The 21,277-nt window shown below is 38.4% G+C and overlaps 1 protein-coding gene across 1 annotated transcript in view; it reads right to left on the bottom strand.

The window, feature by feature from the left end:
• Positions 1-21,277, bottom strand: part of CENPP (centromere protein P) — a 174,040-nt gene that overhangs the window by 11,303 nt on the left and 141,460 nt on the right. The gene's annotated exons all lie outside the window — the stretch shown is intronic.

The following is a 21,277-nucleotide window of genomic DNA, read 5'->3' as shown; positions in this document are numbered from 1 at the left end:
ATATATATATATATACACACACACACACATACATATATATATATATATATATATATATATATATATATATATATATATATATAAAAATACACACACACACACACATATGTGTGTGTGTGTGTTAACCTATTTAAGGATAGAATAGGCAGCATTATTGAGCAAAGGAAAAAAACTGTTTTGGTCAACTAAAATCAGGATCAACAAATAAAATGTTAAAAGAACAAAGCAAAAAACAAGTTAAAAATGTAAAGAAAACTAAAAAGTATAATTCTCTTAATTTAAATTCAGAGGAACAATGTGTAATTTGTGGGATTCCTGGTGCTCTCTGAGTTTGGTTATTTTCTTGCAGACATTTCTTTATCCAACTAGATAACATCATCAGTGTTAGAAGGGAGTGCAAGAGAAACATCCGCAAGAAAACAATCAAGCTCAGAGAGTATCAAGGAACCCATCATTCAACCCTGAGCTATAAGTATTCTTTTCTAACATGTGATTCCTGTATGTTAGTAGATGTCAGTAAAATATGGCAATACAGCCTTCTTCCTTATTCATTTTTCCCCACAAAATTAGCTGCAGAATACCAAAATATTCATACAGAATCCTTAGTGAGGAGATTTATATGGGTGCATATGTGGAGTAGTGACATTTTAATTCACTAACATATCTTGTCTTATTTATCACATGAACGGCTTCTACAAAAAGTTCTAAGAATCCTTTGTATATATGGGAGCTTTCTGTTATTTTTAGGAGTATTTGTCTTTAACATTTCAGGTACTACTTAATGTTTAAGAAATTTCGGAAGACAGAAAAAAAGACATGATACCAAAGGGCCACTTCCATTAATGGAAGCTGTTTCCACTGAAATCTCTTCAAGATAGTCCTCCAATACTCTTGTGGAGATTGAAGTGTGCAAAGAATTGCAAGAGTAGTGTGATCTTGGAGTTCATCATAAGTTATAAGGTTTTCTAAATTCATAAATATAGTAAGCACAGCAAGATAGAAAATGATTCACAGGGAAACTGTTCAAAGTTCATAAAATTATACTTTAAGCATCAGCAGAGCTTATGGTATGCCAGTAACAGACAGGATACTTTACCACAACTGGAAGCCCAGGAACAATACGAATAATACAATTATGTGGCTTCAGAGTAAATATATGTATCAGAAGAATAGAAATTATAAGAGAGGGAACAGACTAATTTTCATTGTAATTAAACTGGTTCCAGATTTCTTCAATCTTAACCACATTTTGTGAAAGAAAGACGTCTGCATCTATCACACACACACACACACACACACACACACACACACACACACACACCAGCATGTTCCTCTTTCAGTAGTATCATTTCACCACATTGGATCTGGGATAAAATTATGGCTGGCTCCAGATAATTTGTTAGTCTTAGGAAAAGTAAACCATTTCTACCATCCTTCCAAAGAAATGTATAATGGGTGGGACAGCTTCTATTGTAAAGATATAAGGATCACTTGGATCAATTTGTGTATTTATTTATATATGAAATTTAGCAACCACCCATCTCACTCACCGAACGATTTATAAAACAATCCATCCCACAGGGTGTTACAATGCAGGATATTTTTTTATTACAGTCAACACCGACAATTCATGCAGATTTCTAAGGCTCACTTGCCATTTAGCACCTGGTAAAGTGGGTTCATGACTCCGCTATAGTAAAAATGACTGCATTATTTAAAATATAGTTAAAAGCCAAACACAAAGTCTAGAGTATTAAATACACAGAACTAGATCATATAAGCCTTGCACTTAATTTGGATGAAAAAGAAGGGAGATGCCCCAGTGAAAATGCCTCATGTTTACAAGAATAGAATAGAATAGAATAGAATAGAATAGAATAGAATAGAATAGAATAGAATAGAATAGAATAGAATAGAATAGAATAGAGCTGGAAGGGACTTTGGTGGTCTTCTAGTCCAGCCCCCTGCTCAAGCAGGAGAACCTGTCCTATACCATCTCAGACAAGTGACTGTCTAGCATCTTCTTAAAAATCTCCAGTGATGGAGCGTCCACAATTTCTGGAGGCAAGCTGTTCCACTGGTTAATTGTCCTTGCTGTCAGGAAGTTTCTCCTTAATTCTAGGTTGCTTCTCGCTTTGATCAGTTTCCAACCATTGTTTCTTTTCCTGCCCTCTGGTCCTTTGATGAATAACGTGATCCCCTCTTCTTTGTGGCAGCCCCTCAAATACTGGAATACTGCTATCACGTCTCCCCTATTTCTTCTTTTCCTTAGACTAGCCAAACCCAAGTCCTGCAACCATTCTTCACATGTTTTAGTCTCCAGGCCTTTATCTTAGTTGCTCTTCTCTGATTTTTCCCCCAAACTCAACATCTTTTTTGTGATATGGTGACCAAAATTGGCTGCAGTATTCCAGGTGTGGTCTTACTAGGGTTTTATAAAGTGGTAATAATACCTCACGTGATCTTGATTCTGTGCCTCTGTTTATACAACTCAGGACTGTATTGGCTTTTTTAGCTGCTGCTGCACACTGTTGGCTCATAGTTAAGCGATGTAGATTCTCATTTTCTGGGATCAGAACAGAAAATATGGTCTTGCTGACACAACCAAGAATAAATGTTACATATGGCAAAAGAGTATCCCTTTTATATATGTCTTTGGATATTTAAGAAGATTGGACCTGATTAGTATTTGGGTGGAAGACCACTAGGAAATCTCAAACTGGTATGTTAAAAAAACATGATTTTTTTTAAAAATAAAAAAAACTACGTGAACATTGGATTTATATTTTTATCCAAAAGCATCTAAAACATATGCTAGCTCTGAATTCTATTGAATTCATGGATGAAGAGAAAAATAACTCATTTTAATATACACCACATTCACTTTAACAATAACAATAATAGAGTTGGAAAGGACCTTCTAGTCCAGCCCCCTGCTCAGGCAGGAAACCCTATACTATTTCAGACAAATGATTGTCCAGTCTCTTGAAAACTTCCAGAGTTGGAGCATTCACAACTTCTGGAGGGAGGTTGTTCCACTGATTAATTGTTCTGTCAGGAAGTTTCTCCTTACTTCTAGGTTGCTTCTCTGTTTGGTTAGTTTCCATCCGTTGCTTCTTGTCCTGCCTTCAGGTGCTTTGGAGAAGAGCTTGACCCCCTGTTGTTTGTGGCAGCCCCTGAGATATTGGAACACTGCTATCATGTCTCTTTAATAATAGCTCACAGAGATTTTGAAAAGCAACAACTGCCACATATTTTATGACATCAAAATTATTGGTATTTTAAAACTAACTGATGTTTGAATAAAATAATTTAATGAACAATGCAAGTAGATATATTTATGTATGTATAAAACCAAGCGGGAGATTCAAACTGCTGTTGTTGCAATATTAAAATATGCTCAAGTATACAATCTTTTTTTAAAAAAAATTATATTCTTAAAATGGCATTACATCTAAAATAAAGGTGGACCATATATAGTCTTTTGGTGGCTCAGGGGATTCTCCCCAACTATGATTGACCCTGGACTACAGCTTGGTCATCATGGTTATCATGATCACTGACCATGCCAATGTAATCCAGTTTATACTAAGATAAAATCTGGAAAGCAACAGATTGTCTATATTTCTGAAACCAGTTTTTTTCAACCAGCCCTTTCACGATATGCTTTCCTTGATCTATTTATTCAATATATTTACAAAGAGAATGTATATTTTTATTCTACAGCAGACATGTCAAACACAAGGCCCGGGGGCCGGATCTGGCCCACGAAGTGGTTTCATGTGTTTCGCGAAGCCATCTTGGAAACAGTGAGGGAACGGCCCCCACTGCCTTGGCCCTGGCCCAGAGACCCTCCTTCTGCCAGAGACCCTCAGATCTGTCCCACTCCTGCCCAGGCCCCCATAGGCACCCTTGATGCGAACGATGTAGAGCTGGCCATGCCCACCCAGTAGGCCATACGCACTCTAGCCACACCCACCCAGTAGGCAACGCCCACCCTGGCCATACCCACCCGGCCCCCTGAGGGCAACCGCAATGCTAATGCGGCCCTCAATGAAATTGAGTTTGACACCCCTGTTCTACAGAGTCTTTGTGGATCATTAAGAGGTATTGTTAGAATTTATCTCTTTTTCCTGGTGTGATTTTCACATAGTCCTACAACAGTTCAGCTAGTGACTATTCAAAGTTACAACGGTACTAAAAAAGTGACATGATCGTTTTTCACACTTATGATCATTGCACCATTCCCATGATCAAAATTCAGATGTTTGGATAACTGGTTCATATTTATGACGGTTGCAGTGTCCTGGCGTCAACCTTTTGCAACCTTCTGATAAGCAAAGTCAATGGGAAGGCCAGATTCACTTAACAACAGTATTACTGACTTAACTGCAACTTAACAATTGTGGCAAGAAAGTTTGTCAAATGGGGCAAAATTCATTTAAATGTCTTGCTTAGCAACAGAAATGTTGGGCTCAATTGTGGTCGTAAGTCAAGGACTATGTGTATTTATCATAAATTATATTTATGATATTGCGTATCATAAATGTCTATGTAAACAGTTTCAGGCAATTTTATTTGGGAGAAATGGTAATGGTTAAATTTTGATAAAAATATTTGTTTGTGATTCATATTAGTTTAAATACTTATAATGCTATAAATGTTCTCCTTCGAATAGTATATTATATAGTATTGAAATAAAAAATACTGAAACAGTTAAGAATATTTTGTAGTGAATATTTTGGTCTAGTACATTAACTTCCTTTCATTCCCAAAGGACCGATAAAGAACAATGTTTAAAAAACATCTGGAATTTTACTTTTATCCACAAAAATATTTTCCAACTCGCCTGGTAATACTGTATGAGATAACATGTTTCCTTTCCTTAAAAAAATATCAAATCTTAATTTCACTTAAAATACTGAAATACTGTAGGTATATCACTTATCTTTGGGTCTTACTGACTTAATCAAACAGGAGAAAAGCTATTTAATGTTAACTAATTTCAATTAGAAAGTGTATTTCAATATCCCAATAAAGAACTAAAACTAGTAGTATGTTATCTAATGATATTGTTCCTTTGTCAAATTTGTTTCACATTTGTGCAGGCAACCTTCTATCTCAGTGATGGCGAACCTTTTAGAGACCAAGTACCCAAATTGCAACTCAAAACCCACTTATTTATTGCTGGGTGTCAGGTGGGACATGGCCCACTGGGTGGGTGTGGCTGTGGTGGTCATGGCAGACTGGGTGGGTGTGGCCAAAGAGGGCATGGTCACCTGAATGTTGCTTGTGGGGAGGGATGCCTGTGGGGGCTGGGCAGGGATGGGGGAGATCCAGGGGGGTCTCTGGCAAGGGGGGGGCAGTGGCCCGAGGCTCGTTCTGTGAGGTGAGGTGAGGCAGGGCAGGGATGCCATTGCTGTGTGGCAAGGCGAGGCAGGGGCTGGGGCAGCTGCTGCCTGACACCATCGACCTCCGCACACAGAGGCCAGCGAGCACATGGGGGCTGAAGGTGTCCATCAGCAGCCACAGCCTGCCGGCTCCTTGACCGGCACACTCTGAGGCTCCGCAGCCCGCCGCCAGCAGTTCAGAGAAGCCACAGTTCAGAGACAGCTGGCTGACAGCTGAGGAGGTGATGCAGTGGGTCATGCCTGGGAAAAGGAGAACATGCGAGGGACGGGGGCGGAGGGAAACCAGCCATGGCAGGATGCATCCAGCCATGTGGGACCTCGGGCGGCTGGTTGAAGAGGGATGTCTGCCATCTCTGGGACATAGCATGCATGCCTACAAAGAGTGCCGCCTCTGGCACGCATTCCATAAGTTCGCCACCACTGTTCTATCTCATTTCTAATGTGGTGTCAGGTTTTCAGTGAAGAAAAATAAACAAATTCTGGTTGTCCATTATATTGATATTTTATCAATGAATAGCAATTCCTAAGTTTGCTTCTGTTCACCCTTGTTGACCCATGACTGTTGTGCTAGGTTTGCCACCAACCATATGGTGAAGTATGTGGACGATACAACAATAGTGGGCCTTATTCAAGATGACAATGAGGGTGCTTACCGCAAGGAGTTTGATGAACTGGTATAAGAAAAACAGCCTAGTTTTAAACTCTGGAAAAACCAAAGAGATCATTGCCGATTTCAGAAAAGGCAGGCACAGCCACACTCCTCTGTGTATTAATGATTCATCTGTGAAGATGGTTACCAGCATCAAATTTCTGGGTGTGCAGTTAACAAGTTGGCTGGCTTGTCCGCTCAACAGTGAGACATTGGTGAAGCAGGCACAGCAGCACCTGGATTTTCTGCGTCACATGAGAAAACCTCATCTTTTTTCCTTTATCCTTACCACTTTCTACAGTGGGATGATCAAGAGCATCCTGTCATATTGCATTACTATCTGGATTGGAAGCATCACTGCTTCAGACAGGAAGGCGGTGCAGAGAGTGGTGAGGATGGCAGAAAAGATTATTGGCAGTTCCTTTTATCCAGGACACAGCACATAAACGTTGCTTGAGCAGGGTCCGCAAGATTGCCTGGGACATACACATCCTCTTCATGACCTGTTTTCCTTGTTACCTTCTGGGAGGAGGCTTCCTGGCATTCGAAGCAGAAGATTCAGATTCAGTTACACTTTTGTTCTATACAGTATCAACCTTGTGAACTCTCAAGCTTCCTCTTTCCGCTATGTATTCAAGATGGACAGTGATTAATATTTATATGTATTTATATGTAAGGGTATAGGTATATACATATGTTGTATATAGCATGTTTATATGTGTGTTATGTATGTGTACACTTAGAGAGCAAGTAACAGAATTTCATTTTTAATGTGTGCCAGTGTGCCCGCAGTAAAAAATGACAATAAAGATTATCTCTTATATGACCTGAACAGCAATTTCTGGAAAACATCTGGGTCAGTTTTTGAGATATTCAATTTTTCTAATTTTAAATTGCTTTTTAGTAATTTTTGTTATTTTTTATTACATTGTATGCCACCCATAGTCACTGTATCAGTGAGATGGGTGGCATAAAAATGAAACTAAATAAAAAGATATATTGCTAGTCCATGCACAATATGCCATATGCCAAATAAATAAATAATATTGGAAGTAAAGAATTGTTCAATTCAAGATAGAGTGAAATTGTTGGCTTTGGGAAACATAATGAGGTTGATAGTTCTTCCTTTAAAATACAGATGGGGGAAGAAAGACCAGCCACAAAGCTTTGAATGCAAACAGTTCTTCTGCAGTTACATTAGATTTTCAATCCAAATCCATTTTTTCTAAGATAAACAACTACTCATATGAGTCCATACATGAATCATATCAAATCCCCATGAACATGATTGGAAAGAATGAAAGTTGGGATGTTAATTCAGGTAGTTGAAATGTATGAAAGAATTACTAGCTGGCAAAAAGATAAATATATGCCTAAAATTAATTTGATATCAATGATACAGAAAATAGGTACATTTGCATGTGTAACTGTATATATGTTAGGGGTGATCAAGTTATAAGCAACTGTGAGTGTGGCTGGAAAAGCTTATATGCATTTAGGGTGAGACACATACCACATCTGAAGAGTGTGTGGATAGAATATCTGTTGTGAAAGCTGACTGGTGCAAAAGCCTGTTCAGTTATGAGGGTTCATAAAAGATTTTGCACATATTGGACTCTTCAAGATTTCTTTTTATTTAAAGAACTATACACTACATAAAAAGTTTACTGTGTAAGAAATATGTTCAGAGATTGTTGAACCGTTCAGAACTGTCCTCATGTTGATGAGAAACAGTTTTGAAACTCTGCCCTGTAATCTTTTGATCTCATACTTGATATATGTGCATCAAGTAGCATGTTTTCTTTCCCACAGTAAAAAAAATGTGTCACAATTTGAATGTGAACTTAATCACCTCTTTTTAAATAAGAAGAGATTTCAGTTTGATACTATCTTCAGTTTTTAAATGTCATTCCGGTTCAAGATGTTGCCAAGTGTAACTGGATATACTGCAGAAATACACCGCTGAAAAACTGAACAAAAATTGTCTTGATTCAATTTTACATGTTAATTGAATAACAGCAAAAGCAGTCAGGATGACATATTAATCCACACGAAAATATAAGGTTAAATGTTAACTGTGTATTTTCTTTTAGGAAAAAAAAAACAAAATTTTGATCAAGATGTTTCTTTTTTAGTTCCTGAATCATTATTTATGGTTTGATCCTGTGACATATTAAACAATACAGAGTGGAAAATTACAGGGCTCAGAAATCTCACTCAACTGTTAGTTCAGAATGAGAAAAAAATCATAGGTGTCTTCTATAAAATCTCTCTCTCTCTCTCTCTCTCTCTCTCTCTCTCTCTGTGTGTGTGTGTGTGTGTGTGTGTGTGTTGCTACTGTATTTTTATTTGGTGCACTGTTTCTTCTTTTAATATAGTCTATGTTTCACACCATAGTACCCACCCAACACATCCATAGTTTCTGACTGGGCAGTCACCACCACCAAGCACCATATATGCACACAAAGGTGTGCTAGGAAACAACTGTGGGATGAAGGAATGTCAGAAGAGGATACCATTATTGCAGCTATGCTCTTGTTCTTTCTCTTCCACTGCTTACAGACAGAGGGAAGAGGACACAATACATTCATCTATAGCTTGCTAGTAAAGTGTTTTCATGATATGTCCTCAAGGGTGGAGCCTACCCATTAGGGTCATAAGTCAAAAGTGTTGTAAAATCAACAAGACTCATTTTTAAGACCTTTTTTTAAAATTATGTCCATTAGACGAATCAACCAGGACATTAAATGAATGAAAATCGGGCTTGGTATTTGCTTCCATTCATTAAATGATCTCGGCCATCATGAAATGAACTGAGAGCTTGAAGAATTTGCAGGGTTCCCTGGGTGGAGCCTCTGGACAGAACCATGCTTGTCCACCCATCAGCTATTCTATCAAGGAGAGATGGCCTTCCACTGCTGAACTGCTGCACACATTTAAATTGGTGTCTCTGTGGGGGTTAATTTGTAGGGCTTTCAGTGGAGCCTCTAGAGGAGAGGTTCCCAACCTATGGGCCACGGCCCACTACCGGACCGTGGCTTCTTGGCCATTGGACAGCATGAGTGGCTGGCCAGTGTGCACATGTGTGCAGAAGCATGCTCACCTGCCCTGCGCTGGTGCTAGCCAAGCAGCACGCCAGTGCTACTTGAGTCACAAGCTGGCGCTAGCCGAGTCACAAGCCATGCACTGGTGCTAGCAGCCCCATTTGCAGAGCACGCATACACATGGCCCCCTTCACGCGCACACGCACACAGCCACATTTGTGTGAGTGTGTGTGCATGCGCTCATAAAGGTGCCTGCCCCTCCCTTTCCCACTGGGCCACCAACCCAGAAAGGTTGGGGACCCCTGCTCTAGAGGGAACTGCTTCCACTTGCCCATCAGCTGTTCTACAGGCAAACTACAGTAGCACACACTAATCCTCAAACGGAAGCAAACACAGTGCAGTAGAATCCAAAGGAACTGTCTGCAAGGAAACTCAAATTATATGCAAAAAAACCCCACATAGTAGAATGCTATATCTGCTTTCTGTAGAGATTGGATAGTATTTCTGCAACCAATTCAAATACAAATGCAAACAAACACTGTAATGAAAAAAAACTTCACTTTGCAAAGCATTTCAAAGCAGCATGGTAGTTTACAAAGTAATTGCAAACAAGCACAACAGTTTTTCAAGTACTTATAAACAATCACAGTACTATAATAATAATAAAACAATAAATAAATTACTTACAAAGACAACTACAATACTCCAGTCCTTAAAGCAAAGGAGAAAAAAAATAAAACAAGTCCAGCTGCAAAGTCCCTCTTGACTGGTCATATACACTGGGGAAAAATGTGCCAATCTCAGAAACTGCAGGTGACAAAGGACAGTCAAAGAACTGAATGTGGCCATGGGTTCAGAAGTGACTGACTCCAGGTCACATGACTGCAGAGGCCTCTTGCTGGTTGCAATTTCAGACCTTTCTCATAAGTACATTTTGGGGTGCATATGTAACTTTGAACAATCATTCAACATCCATTTGTACCTTGAGGATTACTGTAGTCTCAAAGGCTTCTTTCTAGACTCCGTATGGATTTTTCTCTTCCAGCTATTCATTCTTTAGTTTAGTTTAGTTTAGTTTTATTATATTTGTATACCGCCCTTCTCCCGAAGGACTCAGGGTGGTGAACAGGGCACATATAAAAAATACAGGATACAAAAATTAAAAAGAATTAAATAGTAGCCCAGCTAAAACAATCGATAACAATATAAAAATCCCCATTAAAACCCCAACATATCCCCATCAGAACTTCTTTAGTATAGAAGTTCTGAACTTATAAAAGGTCATCAAAGATCCAAAGCTGATACAAATGCATGTGATTCTACCATTTAATTTTTCCCCAGAATGAATGTTTATACCATTTTGAGATCCCACAGATTTAAAGGAATCCCATCTGTCATGGTATTGACAGGTTCCAAAACTGCTGGAGTTTTATTAATGTGGTGTTCCTCAGCAGCTTAAGATGATTCTATTATTTTATATATCATGTGTTACATTTATAAAAAAATGTTTTGTTGGGAAGCATTGATTAATTCCTAGAACAACCATTCTCAACCAGAGTTCTATGAGAGGTTGCTAGGGGTTTAGTGAAAAATCATGACTTAAAAAGAAAACAGACTTTTTTTTAACTTTATGTACTTCACAGTGCTGGAGCTTGCAATAGTGAGGATTTTTATGTGCCCTAACCCAGCTGCAGGCCTGCCTCTGTGCTTGTGTTGTAAACACAACATGGTTAGAAGTGAATTGTATTATGAAGTTTCCATATTTTTTGCTATTTATGTAGGAGTGCCCTGAGACCTGAAAATTATTTCAGGAGTTTCTCCAGGGTAAAAAGATTGGGAAAGGCTATCCTATAGTAGTGTTTAAATTAGAAGAGAAAAACATTTTTCCTTCCTGCCACAAAGTACACAATTTCACTCCCATAGGATACTGGGTTGATTTTGTTTCTATCCCTATACAGCCTCAATAGCAAGATTTTCCAAGCAAAATAAAGGCTGCTTGTCCAAGGAATAAAAACAGTAATTCAGTTAATCTACATTAAATCATGTTTATTCATTTAGCTCAGGCACTTGTATAATAGTTTACTTCACATTGCCCACTTTTGTACTTTTATAAACAGCTTCTCCTAAACTAGAGATGTATAACTTTGATTGGCAAGGTCACATCATTATTATTATCTATATACTGCTAACATTCTTGGTTTGTTTATTGTTTGTAGTCTTCAATTGGGTGAAATGTTGCATCACAAGGCAACAATTTTTGAATCAATGTACCTTAAATGAGCTAACTTTCAGAAAGTATCCAAAATCTGGGACCCATGACTCATATAGGATTGAAATTTGGCAACGCCTGACTGCTGCTATGCAGCTGCAGTCATATGATTATCATTTCCAATGCTCCCTGCCAGTTTCCTACAAGAATAGTCAATGGGGAAGCCAGCAGGAAGCCAAATGTTGCTCCACTACTTTTTGCCCATGATAATTCTGTTTCTCTAGTTAGGTGAGGAAATATTTTTGAAACAATGACCCAATGGGTTGTCTAGTTATTATTATTATTCAGATGTATTATAGCCTCATTCTCAAAGACCTTGGGCAGCTTACAACATATCAAATAATGTATACAATTTAAACAATTTAAAATATAACAAAATTAACTATCCAAACAAGAAAATAGTTACAGCAATTTAAAAAAAAACCCACAGCAGAGGGTCTACTCCAACAAGGCCTGAGAAGAGAGCCAGGGCTTAAGGGCTTTCTGGAACCCCAGGAGAGTAGGAGCCCCCCCACCCGGCTGTTATTCCAGATAACAGGGGCTGAAGGCAAACTTCCTTGACCTCACAAGATATCAAAGTTTAATTGAGAGGACTTAGAGTGTACCCATCCTACCTGAACATATTGGATGGGCAGAAACAACAAGATAGGTAGAGATTTTGTGGGGTCGCCTTACTAGCTGTGCAGGGCCATACGCAGTCCATGAGCTGTGGGTTGGACATGACCAATTTAGAGGATTTTATTCATTTTATTGGACGCTACAGAACTGAACTCAGTCCAGCTAATCTCACAAGACTATATCCTGGGCTCAAACTCTAAGCAAATTCAAGCATGTCAACATCACATACCCAAAGTGTAGAAGGACGTGATTTAAGAACCAAACGGTAACTTTAAGAATCAGCAAGTGTCTCACACACACACACACACACACACACACACACACACAAACACTCACTCCATTGAAGCATCTGTTTTTAATAGAATGCCTTTCAATGTTTGTTTTTTTCTCATAATCCTTCTATATTTTTAGTTATACAGATATTAGAGACCACTCATTAAACAAAGAATGCAACTATAGGGTTCATATTTGTAGTTTACTGTGCCAAGCCATTTCTTACTGGTGCAATTTGCTGACTCTTATAAAACGAATTCACTTTGGTTTGTGCTCCCTGTAGAGACTGCAACATCTTCTCTCAATCCCTCTCTCAGAGAGAGATGGGAGGTTAAAAATGTTTATAAATGTTTATTTATAACATCTTTTTTTGAAAAAAGGAAAGTACTGCTTTTTTGTACATTAGAAGACTATTTCTTTATAATTCACAATTGTTTCATGATAATTTCCCATGTTGATTGGAATGTGATTACAAGTATGTGATATAATTTTTAACATGAATATTAAAAATTTTGCATTGCAATAATTTGGCAAAAAGATCTATAGTAGTATATAATGCTGGTGATGACCTATAAAGCCCTAAATGGCTTGGGTCCGGGATATCTGAGGGAACACCTGCTGCCGGCATCAAGTTCCCTTCGTCCTGTGCGCTCCCACAGGGAGGGCCTTCTCAGGGTGCCGCCGGCAAAGGATTGCCGGCGGGCAACACCCAGGGGGAGGGCCTTCTCTGTGGGTGCGCCTGCCCTCTGGAACCAGTTACCCGTAGAGCTTAGGACTGCCCCTGATTTTCGTTCGTTCCGCCGGAACCTGAAGACCTGGCTCTTTGAGCTTTCCGGCCAGGACTGAGGATTTTTTAATTTTTTAACTTATTGTAATTGGGTTTTTAATCAGAGTTATAGGGTTTTAGATTTTAATTAAGGAAAATTTAATCTATTTTAATTGTTATTAATTTTTGTATTGTAATGTTGTTTTAATTGCCTTGTGAACTGCCCTGGGTCCTACGGGAGAAGGGTGGTATATAAGTTTAATTAATAATAATAATAATAATAATAATAATAATAATAATAATAATAATAATAATAATATCAATACTGGAAGAGATTAAAATACATGTCTTTCCCCCTCCACCTCCAAAAAAATATCACTCTGTTTGGCTTCATAACATTGTTTTGGATAGTCGTCAAGTTTAGCAAATAGTGCCATTTTACAAAGCTGACTAGCTTTCAGCAAGGAATTATATTCTATACTAATTTATGTGTATATACTTTGAAGAAGAAATATTGAGTTAGCTGGTAAACCTGTATATTATTCACTGGCTTCTGATTCTTCATTATCTGTTGACATCGGTACTGGGGCTATCTGTCAATAACTTCTCAGAGTTTTTGGAAGGTCATGACTGATCATTAATGATGGTACTGAGTCTTCTCTCTGCCTTTTCTTCTTTCCCTTCAATTTTTCCAGACATCAAGGTCTCCAGTGACTCTTGCATTCACATTATGTGCTCAAAATATCTAAGCATTGTCTGCTAATATAATATTATGAGCAGCAAATCAACTTTTGCATTCTCTTCTTTCATCTTCAAGAAAACAGTTTATAATCTTCCTTGTCTCCAGCGGTTAAAATTAACATACTTGAAATAGCTGATGTTTGTTCTGGCAATTCTAATTACAGTTCCTAATTCTAGACCAGCATTTCTCATACGACAATTTGCATATAAATTAGATAAATAAGATGACAGTACACAACCTTGGCATATTCCTTTCCCAATTTTGAACCACTTAGAGTTGTATATTTTGTTCTAACTAGTATTTCTGGTCAACATACAAATTCTTCACGAGGCAAGTAAGCTGGCCCAGTACAACCTTGTTTTGTTACCAATTTGTTGCGGTATAGTCGTATGTCTTTTTTGGAACTCCCTTGTCTTTTCCATTATCCATCAGAGGTTCAGAGTGATTTTGACTGCTTCTGCCTCTTCTGAATCCAGATTCCACACTGGGCAGTAAATTTATTTAATTTATTTATGTTGAACTCTGCACTGAAAAACATTGAACACTAGCATAGGCAGATTTGGTATTTTGAGCCTTCTTTAGTATTATTCCTTAAACACCACCTCTATTTTCAAGAGGCAAATGCAATGGTGGAAAAACATCATACAGTCTTAATCACTATAATCACAATTTATCAGGATAACAGTGAAGAGAATGATAATTATGACATAAGGATACCAAATATAAATTATGTGAGAGATGCTTTCTGAATGACCTAAAGAATTCTTGTTATCAAAAACTGCTGGCTCTCTGAGTGTATTTTATTGCTGTATGATTGTTTAGATGTTTATATCCTGCCTCTCTCCTATCCTGACCAGTTAGCTCAGAATTAACATTTTGTCTTAATATTTCTTTGGGCAAGGCAGCCTGAGAGAAATTGTTGAACTGCCAGGAGCAAAGGCTTTTGTAATTCATATACCACAGCTACTGAGCGTTCCTTTACCAATTAAATTGATGGGCACTTCCCTTACAGATAATGGATGTTGCACTGAAAAATAATTATGAGTCACCATCCTGCTCGTAAACACAGTTAGTAGCAAAGTGTCAGACTGGAGAAACTGCTCTCTGACCTGGCTTACTTTGATGTACTGACAGATAACATAACCATTTGGGTAATTTAGGAAAAGTGGGTTTCCACTCAACTAAGGTTCATTTTGATTACTTGTGATCCTTTTGTGAGAAGTCAGCCCCCCAGAGAAAAAAATATTTTGGGGAATATTAAAAAGGCAGAATATATTTTCCCAAAGGAATTATGGAGAAGATCTTAAAAAAGAGAGGAACCAGCCCCCAGAAACCAGCCCCAGCCCCTCTCCCCAAAGCGGAAACTAGGCAGAGGCCAGTTTTTAGAAATGCAGATGTGATAATCCTTTCAGAAAGGCTGGAGCCAAGAAGCTAGAAGCTGATGAGATTAGAAAAGACAAAGACTCTTAAAACCCACATACCCCACCAAACTCTAAGGACAGGTAACATAATAGGATTAACCCACCAATACCAAAAGGGCACACTCAGACTCAGGTCAAAGTATATGACACAGGAAATAGAAAGCATCAAACAGAAACAGGAAACAACCTCAAAAGCCCCAGAAGGTATAAAAACCCACTATTCCCAGCAACATGTTGGTCAGCTTTCCCAAAGTCACACTGCTTTCTGGCTCTGCTCTTTAATAAACTACAACCTTCTTTCTAAAGCAGTCTTCATTTTGTTTATTTCTGGCTTGGACTGGACCCTGATGAAGATTTTTCTTTCAACACTTTAATTCAGATTTTAATGTTTCTCTAATGCCACTTTCCAGATTATATTTGGTACATGCAATTTGGTTTAACACTTGAATGTTAACTTTGCTCATGAACACCCCCTGACCAAATAAAGCATGGTCTAACTTGCATAAGTTTTGCAGTAATAACAGTACACCTAAGATGTCAAGTTTTATACAATTCCTAAAGTGGCTTCAGACAAAGTGTTTTCAGTTTTTGGATGGATGGATAGATGATAGATAGCAGCTTCCCTCCTTCAGAAAATTAGTAGATATAAAGAAGGAAGCACAAGCCAAAGAATGAAGTAATACACATTTTCCTTTTGGCTAGCAATCCATGGCCTCATCCTCAAAACTATCCGAGTACAGTATATAATTTCAATACTCAGCATTGAACGTATAAATAACCAAATAAAAATGAATCAGCCATATTCTTTTCTTTCATAATTTCTTTTATGAAATCAGCCCAAAAGTCTGTTAACTACAGGCAGAAAGGGGGAGGAAGCAGAAAGCTCTTATTAGGAAGAGCTATATTCTATCTTGAAGAAAGACATGGCTTTTGAAAAAATTTCTTGAAACATAAAGAAGCATACAATTTCTAACACACAATAAACTTACACTGACTAAATCTGTGGAAAATGAATAGAACAAATGAAACTGTCTTGCAAATGCCTGCTTTTTAAAGTAAAACTGTTTATTTTGGTTCTGAAAGTATCTTGGGTAAAAAGAGTTCCCGTTTGTGCCTTGTCAGCCTAAGGACCAAAAGTATTGTGCTGCTTTTCATTTTCTTGAAGGGAAGATTTTATAGCTGAAGTAGCTGAATTTCTGCACACATCAGGACAGAGCTTCTCTTCAAGGAAAGGAACAATTTAAGGAGGCATCTAATATGTTTCCTTCTTAACTGCCTCTTTTCTCTGAAATAGAGCACAGATTCTTTTGTTTTTCTTTTCTGCAGCTGGAGTTTAAATGGCAAACAGAATCTACTATTAGATTAGATTACCAGGTAATGTATTATATCTACATATTAAATTACTATTTAAAATATGGGAGATTGACTATCAATATATTTTTGTGTGTATGTTGTCTGTGTGTGCTTTAGAGAACAAATGTAAAATGTATTTGCAGAAAGTATATTGTATTTAATTTCATGAAGTTTAACTGATATGAATAAAACCAATTATTTTTACATTGGCATAGAAGTTAATAAAAAGCATTATTCACAAAATTTTATGAAAAATGCTAATATCTTAACAATTCCTTAATAATAGATTTTAAGGCTTTGTTCATAGCTATGAATTTCAGTGGCATGGGATAATTAATAAAAAATAACATAGTGTTAAAAATCAACTTCTTTTTCCCAAATGCATTCTCTTTTTACTATTTGGAGAGTAGTCCATTACAATATGGATTTAAAAGAGTAATTTGAGATGAAGGATTATCTGAATGAATTGATCCTTTCCCCTGCCCTTTTCACAAAATAAATGTAAACATAATGCAATTCACTTGGGAAAATAAACTATTCCTCTCTCATATCACATTTAGTGTGTGGCATATGCAATATGCAGACTATACTCGTGCAGTGTGGCTCAGCCAGCTGTTGCTTCCTTAATGCAGTCCAAGAGGAAGCAACCTCTTGTTCAATGTATATCCACCCATTATTGGCCCCCATCCCTCTTTCCTGAACATAAAGACTGATTCAGTAGATCCAGACAACGCTTTTCATGATCCAGAAATAGCAACTGCTATTGCCATGCTCATAGCTATCATCAGGAGTATATGACGGGCAGCATTTGTGAGAAGCTTGTTCTCCTCATACCTTAAACAGAAGGTGAACCTTAGACTAGACATCATAAAAGACGCCTACCCTATATTTTTTAGGCTTTTAAATCCATAAAGGAACAACAAACCAAGACCAAGTATATACAGCATGGCTTCTTGAATTGTTTACTAGCAAAGGACATAGGCAGGGTATGTACTCTTCTGTGGAGTGAAATACGTTGCAATTCTCTGTATTTGTATGTATATGCACTATTTCTCCCAAGGACTAATCAGAGTATGTATATATGTGTAGCCTCTATGTGTGTATATTTTGCTCTTCTCTCATATTGTGCAAGTATGGGTGGGATGGGATGGGAAGACGTGGGATGGGCTCCATATGTGCCTGTCTGGGTCACATGATCAAGGGGGAAGGGTGGACTAAGCAACATACCAGCTGATTGCCCAATTTCCTTTCCCATAGTGATACATTGGAGGAAATTTTATGAATTTATTTTCTCTACTCCCACAGCCTGATCCAGTTTGCTGATTTTGCTCTGTTCTGAATTTGGAAAATTATCCTGCTGATAAGACAGATAGACAGAATCCTAAGTTTTGTTTTTTTACAGAATTACTTTTCAAACTTTCCTTAGGTTGGCAAGAATAAAAAACAACCAACTTTTGCCCTGAAGAAAACTTGCTAGCCATGGACAGGGTAGCATAATTAATACTGCTCTACTGTTACACAGCTTTATTTTAAAGTGATAAACAGAATATTAACAGCTTTATGTCATTTAAAATTCACAACATGTGGCCTAAAATAAGAGCCGTCTTCACAATTTTTTTCCCAATTGTTTATAAAATGAAGCCAAAGAACTTCTCTTTGTAGATGACGTGACATTCAGAAAGAGTAAATTTGCAACAATATTTCATTTATTAATCTCATCATATTAAATTCAGAAAAATCAACTATCTATATCATTTAAGTATTAGTTGTAGTAATTCATTTCCAGTCTTTCTGATTATTCATTAATCCAGAGTAAGAGGACTATATTTGTCTCCTAAAGCAGGGGTCCCCAATCTTTGGACTGCGGCCCACTAGTGGGCCCTGAGATGTTTGCAATCGGGCCATGGAACCAACAGACGAGTGTGTGCAGGTGCATCCCCACTTGCACAAGCAATGGGCATGTGCATGCGCACTCCATTTGTGTGAGCAGCAACTGCGCGTGAAAGCTGCTTGCATGGAACCATCCCCTCTCCCCCCTGCCCCACAAAGCTGAAAAGGTTGGGGAACTCTGTCCTAAATGCTGCAGCTATTGTAAAACCTCTGATGGATAATGGATAAGATGAAGTTAAGATAATCAAACAACAAATCAGCAAACTCCTTGATGCAAACAAAGTCATCACTAAAAGTCAACATGGGTTTGTCAAAAACAGATCATGCCAGACAAATCTGATTACATTCTTTGACCAAGTGACAAAATTAGTGGACTAGAGCAATGCTGTAGATATAATTTACTTGGACTTCAGTAAGGCATTTGATAAAGTAGATCACAACCTACTACTTGATAAGATAGAAAAATGTGGGTTAGATAGCATCACCACCAGATGGATTCGTAGCTGGCTGACAGGCCGTACTCAGCATGTGGTCCTCAATGGAACTGCATCTACATGGAAGGAAGTATGTATTGGGGTGCCCCAGGGCTCTGTTCTGGGCCCAGTGCTCTTCAACATCTTCATCAACAATTTGGATGAGGGGATAGATGGGGAACTCATCAAATTTGCAGACGACACCAAGCTGGCAGGAATAGCCAATACTCCAGAAGATAGGCTTAAGATACAGGAGGATCTGGACAGACTCAAACACTGGGCGCTATCTAACAAAATGAAATTCAATGGTGAAAAAAGTAAGGTTCTACATTTAGGCAGGAATAATCAAATGCACAGGTATAGTATAGGTGGTACCCTGCTCAATAGTAGTAACTGAGTCCTAGTGGACAATCACTTAAATATGAACTAGCAGTGTGCTGCAGCTGCCAAAAAAGCCAACACAGTGCTAGGCTGCATTAACAGAGGGATAGAATCAAGATCACGTGAAGTACTAATACCACTTTACAATGCCTTGGTAAGGCCACACCTGGAATACTGCATCCAGTTTTGGTCACCACGATGTAAAAAAGATGTCAAGAGTACAGAGAAGAGCAACAAAGATGATTGGGGGACTGGAGGCTAAAATATATAGAGAACGGTTGCTGGAATTCGGTATGTGTAGTTTAACGAAGAGAAGGGTGAGGGGTGACATGATAGCAGTGATCCAATATCTCAGGGGCTGCCACAAAGAAGAGGGAGCCAAGCTATTCTCCAAAGCACCTGAAAGCAGGAAAAGAAGCAACGGATGGAAACTAGTCAAGGAGAGAAGCAACCCAGAAATAAGGAGAAACTTCCAGACAGTTAGAACAATTAACCAGTGGAACAACCTGCCTCCAGAAGTGGTAAATGCTCCAACACTGGAAGTTTTTAAGAGGAGACTGGACAGCCATTTGCCTGAAATGGTATAGGGTTTCCTGCCTGAGCAGGGGATTGGACTAGATGACCTCCAAGGTCCCTTCCAACTTACTTATTATTATTAAGTTAAAACAATATTTATCCTATTTATATTACATATTAACATGAACCTTTCCAAGAAGAAAAAGTTTTTTTACTATTACACCAGTTATAATTTATATTTATAATTAATTTATAATTAATCTTTTGCTTCTGAAAACACACAAGGTCCTTAACCACTGTCTTCACTGACATGCTTAATAAAACAAAATGTTTTAGGGAAATTGGAAATCATACCTTTAACTATAATCAGGTTATATTTCATTCCATATCTTTCTTCATAGGATATGTGCTTACATGTTTACAATAAATGTTTGTTCAAATAAATACGTCACTGCACTAATATTTCTAATTATTGAAGTTCAGAATTGGAGCTATGCTAAACCAATTTTCTTTTTCACTACTAACCTCACCTTGGCAAGATAGGCAGCACTCAAGTTTGATAAATAAATAAAAATAATAGTAAACATGGTTCAGAGAAGCTGGCTCTCATCTAGGTCAAACTTCAGTTTGAAACTGGAGTCTTGTCTTTCCATAGACCTGCAGTGCAAAAATGAGATTCATCCCCATCGAAATATAACAGAATAACAGAGTTGGAAGGGACCTTCAGGGTCTTCTAGTCCAATTCCCTTGCTCAAGCAGGAAACCCAAAACCATTTCAGACAAGTTATTGTCTAGTCTCTCTCCAGTGTTTGAGCAGCTGAAGGCAAATCGTTCCACTGACTAATTGTTCTAACTCTCCTTAGTTTTAGGTTGGTTCTCTCCTTGATTAGTTTCTATCTATTGCTTCTTGTTCTGCCTTCAGGTGCTCTGGAGAATAGGTTGACCTATTCTTTGTGGCAACCCCATAGATCAGGAGTGTCAAACTCAATTTCATTGAGGGCCACATCAGCATTGCGGTTGCCCTCAGGGGGCCGGGTGGGTATGGCCAGGGTGGGCGTGGCCTACTGGGTGGGCGTGGCTAGAGTGCGTATGCCCTAGTGGGTGGGCGTGGCCAGCTCTACATCGTTCGCATCAAGGGTGCCTATGGGGGCCTGGGCAGGAGTGGGACAGATCTGAGGGTCTCTGGCGGAAGGAGGGTCTCTGGGCCAGGGCCAAGGCAGTGGGGACCATTCCCTCACTGTTTCCAGGGAGGCTTCGTGGGCCACATGAAACCACTTTGCGGGCCGGATCTGGCCCCCGGGCCTTGTGTTTGACATGTCTGCCATAGATATTGGAACACTGCTATCAGATATCTGCTTCCAAAGAACATTGCTTTACCTAGTTTATATACAGAAGATTCTCACCCTTATATAATTTGTAAATAAAAACAAATAGCCACTGACTTTGCCTTAGACTCTCTACTTAATAAGGA

This window comes from Vipera ursinii (genome assembly GCF_947247035.1).
Source record: "Vipera ursinii genome assembly, chromosome: 2".
Taxonomy (NCBI): Eukaryota; Metazoa; Chordata; class Lepidosauria; order Squamata; family Viperidae; genus Vipera; species Vipera ursinii.
This window is presented reverse-complemented; position numbering and strand designations above follow the sequence as displayed.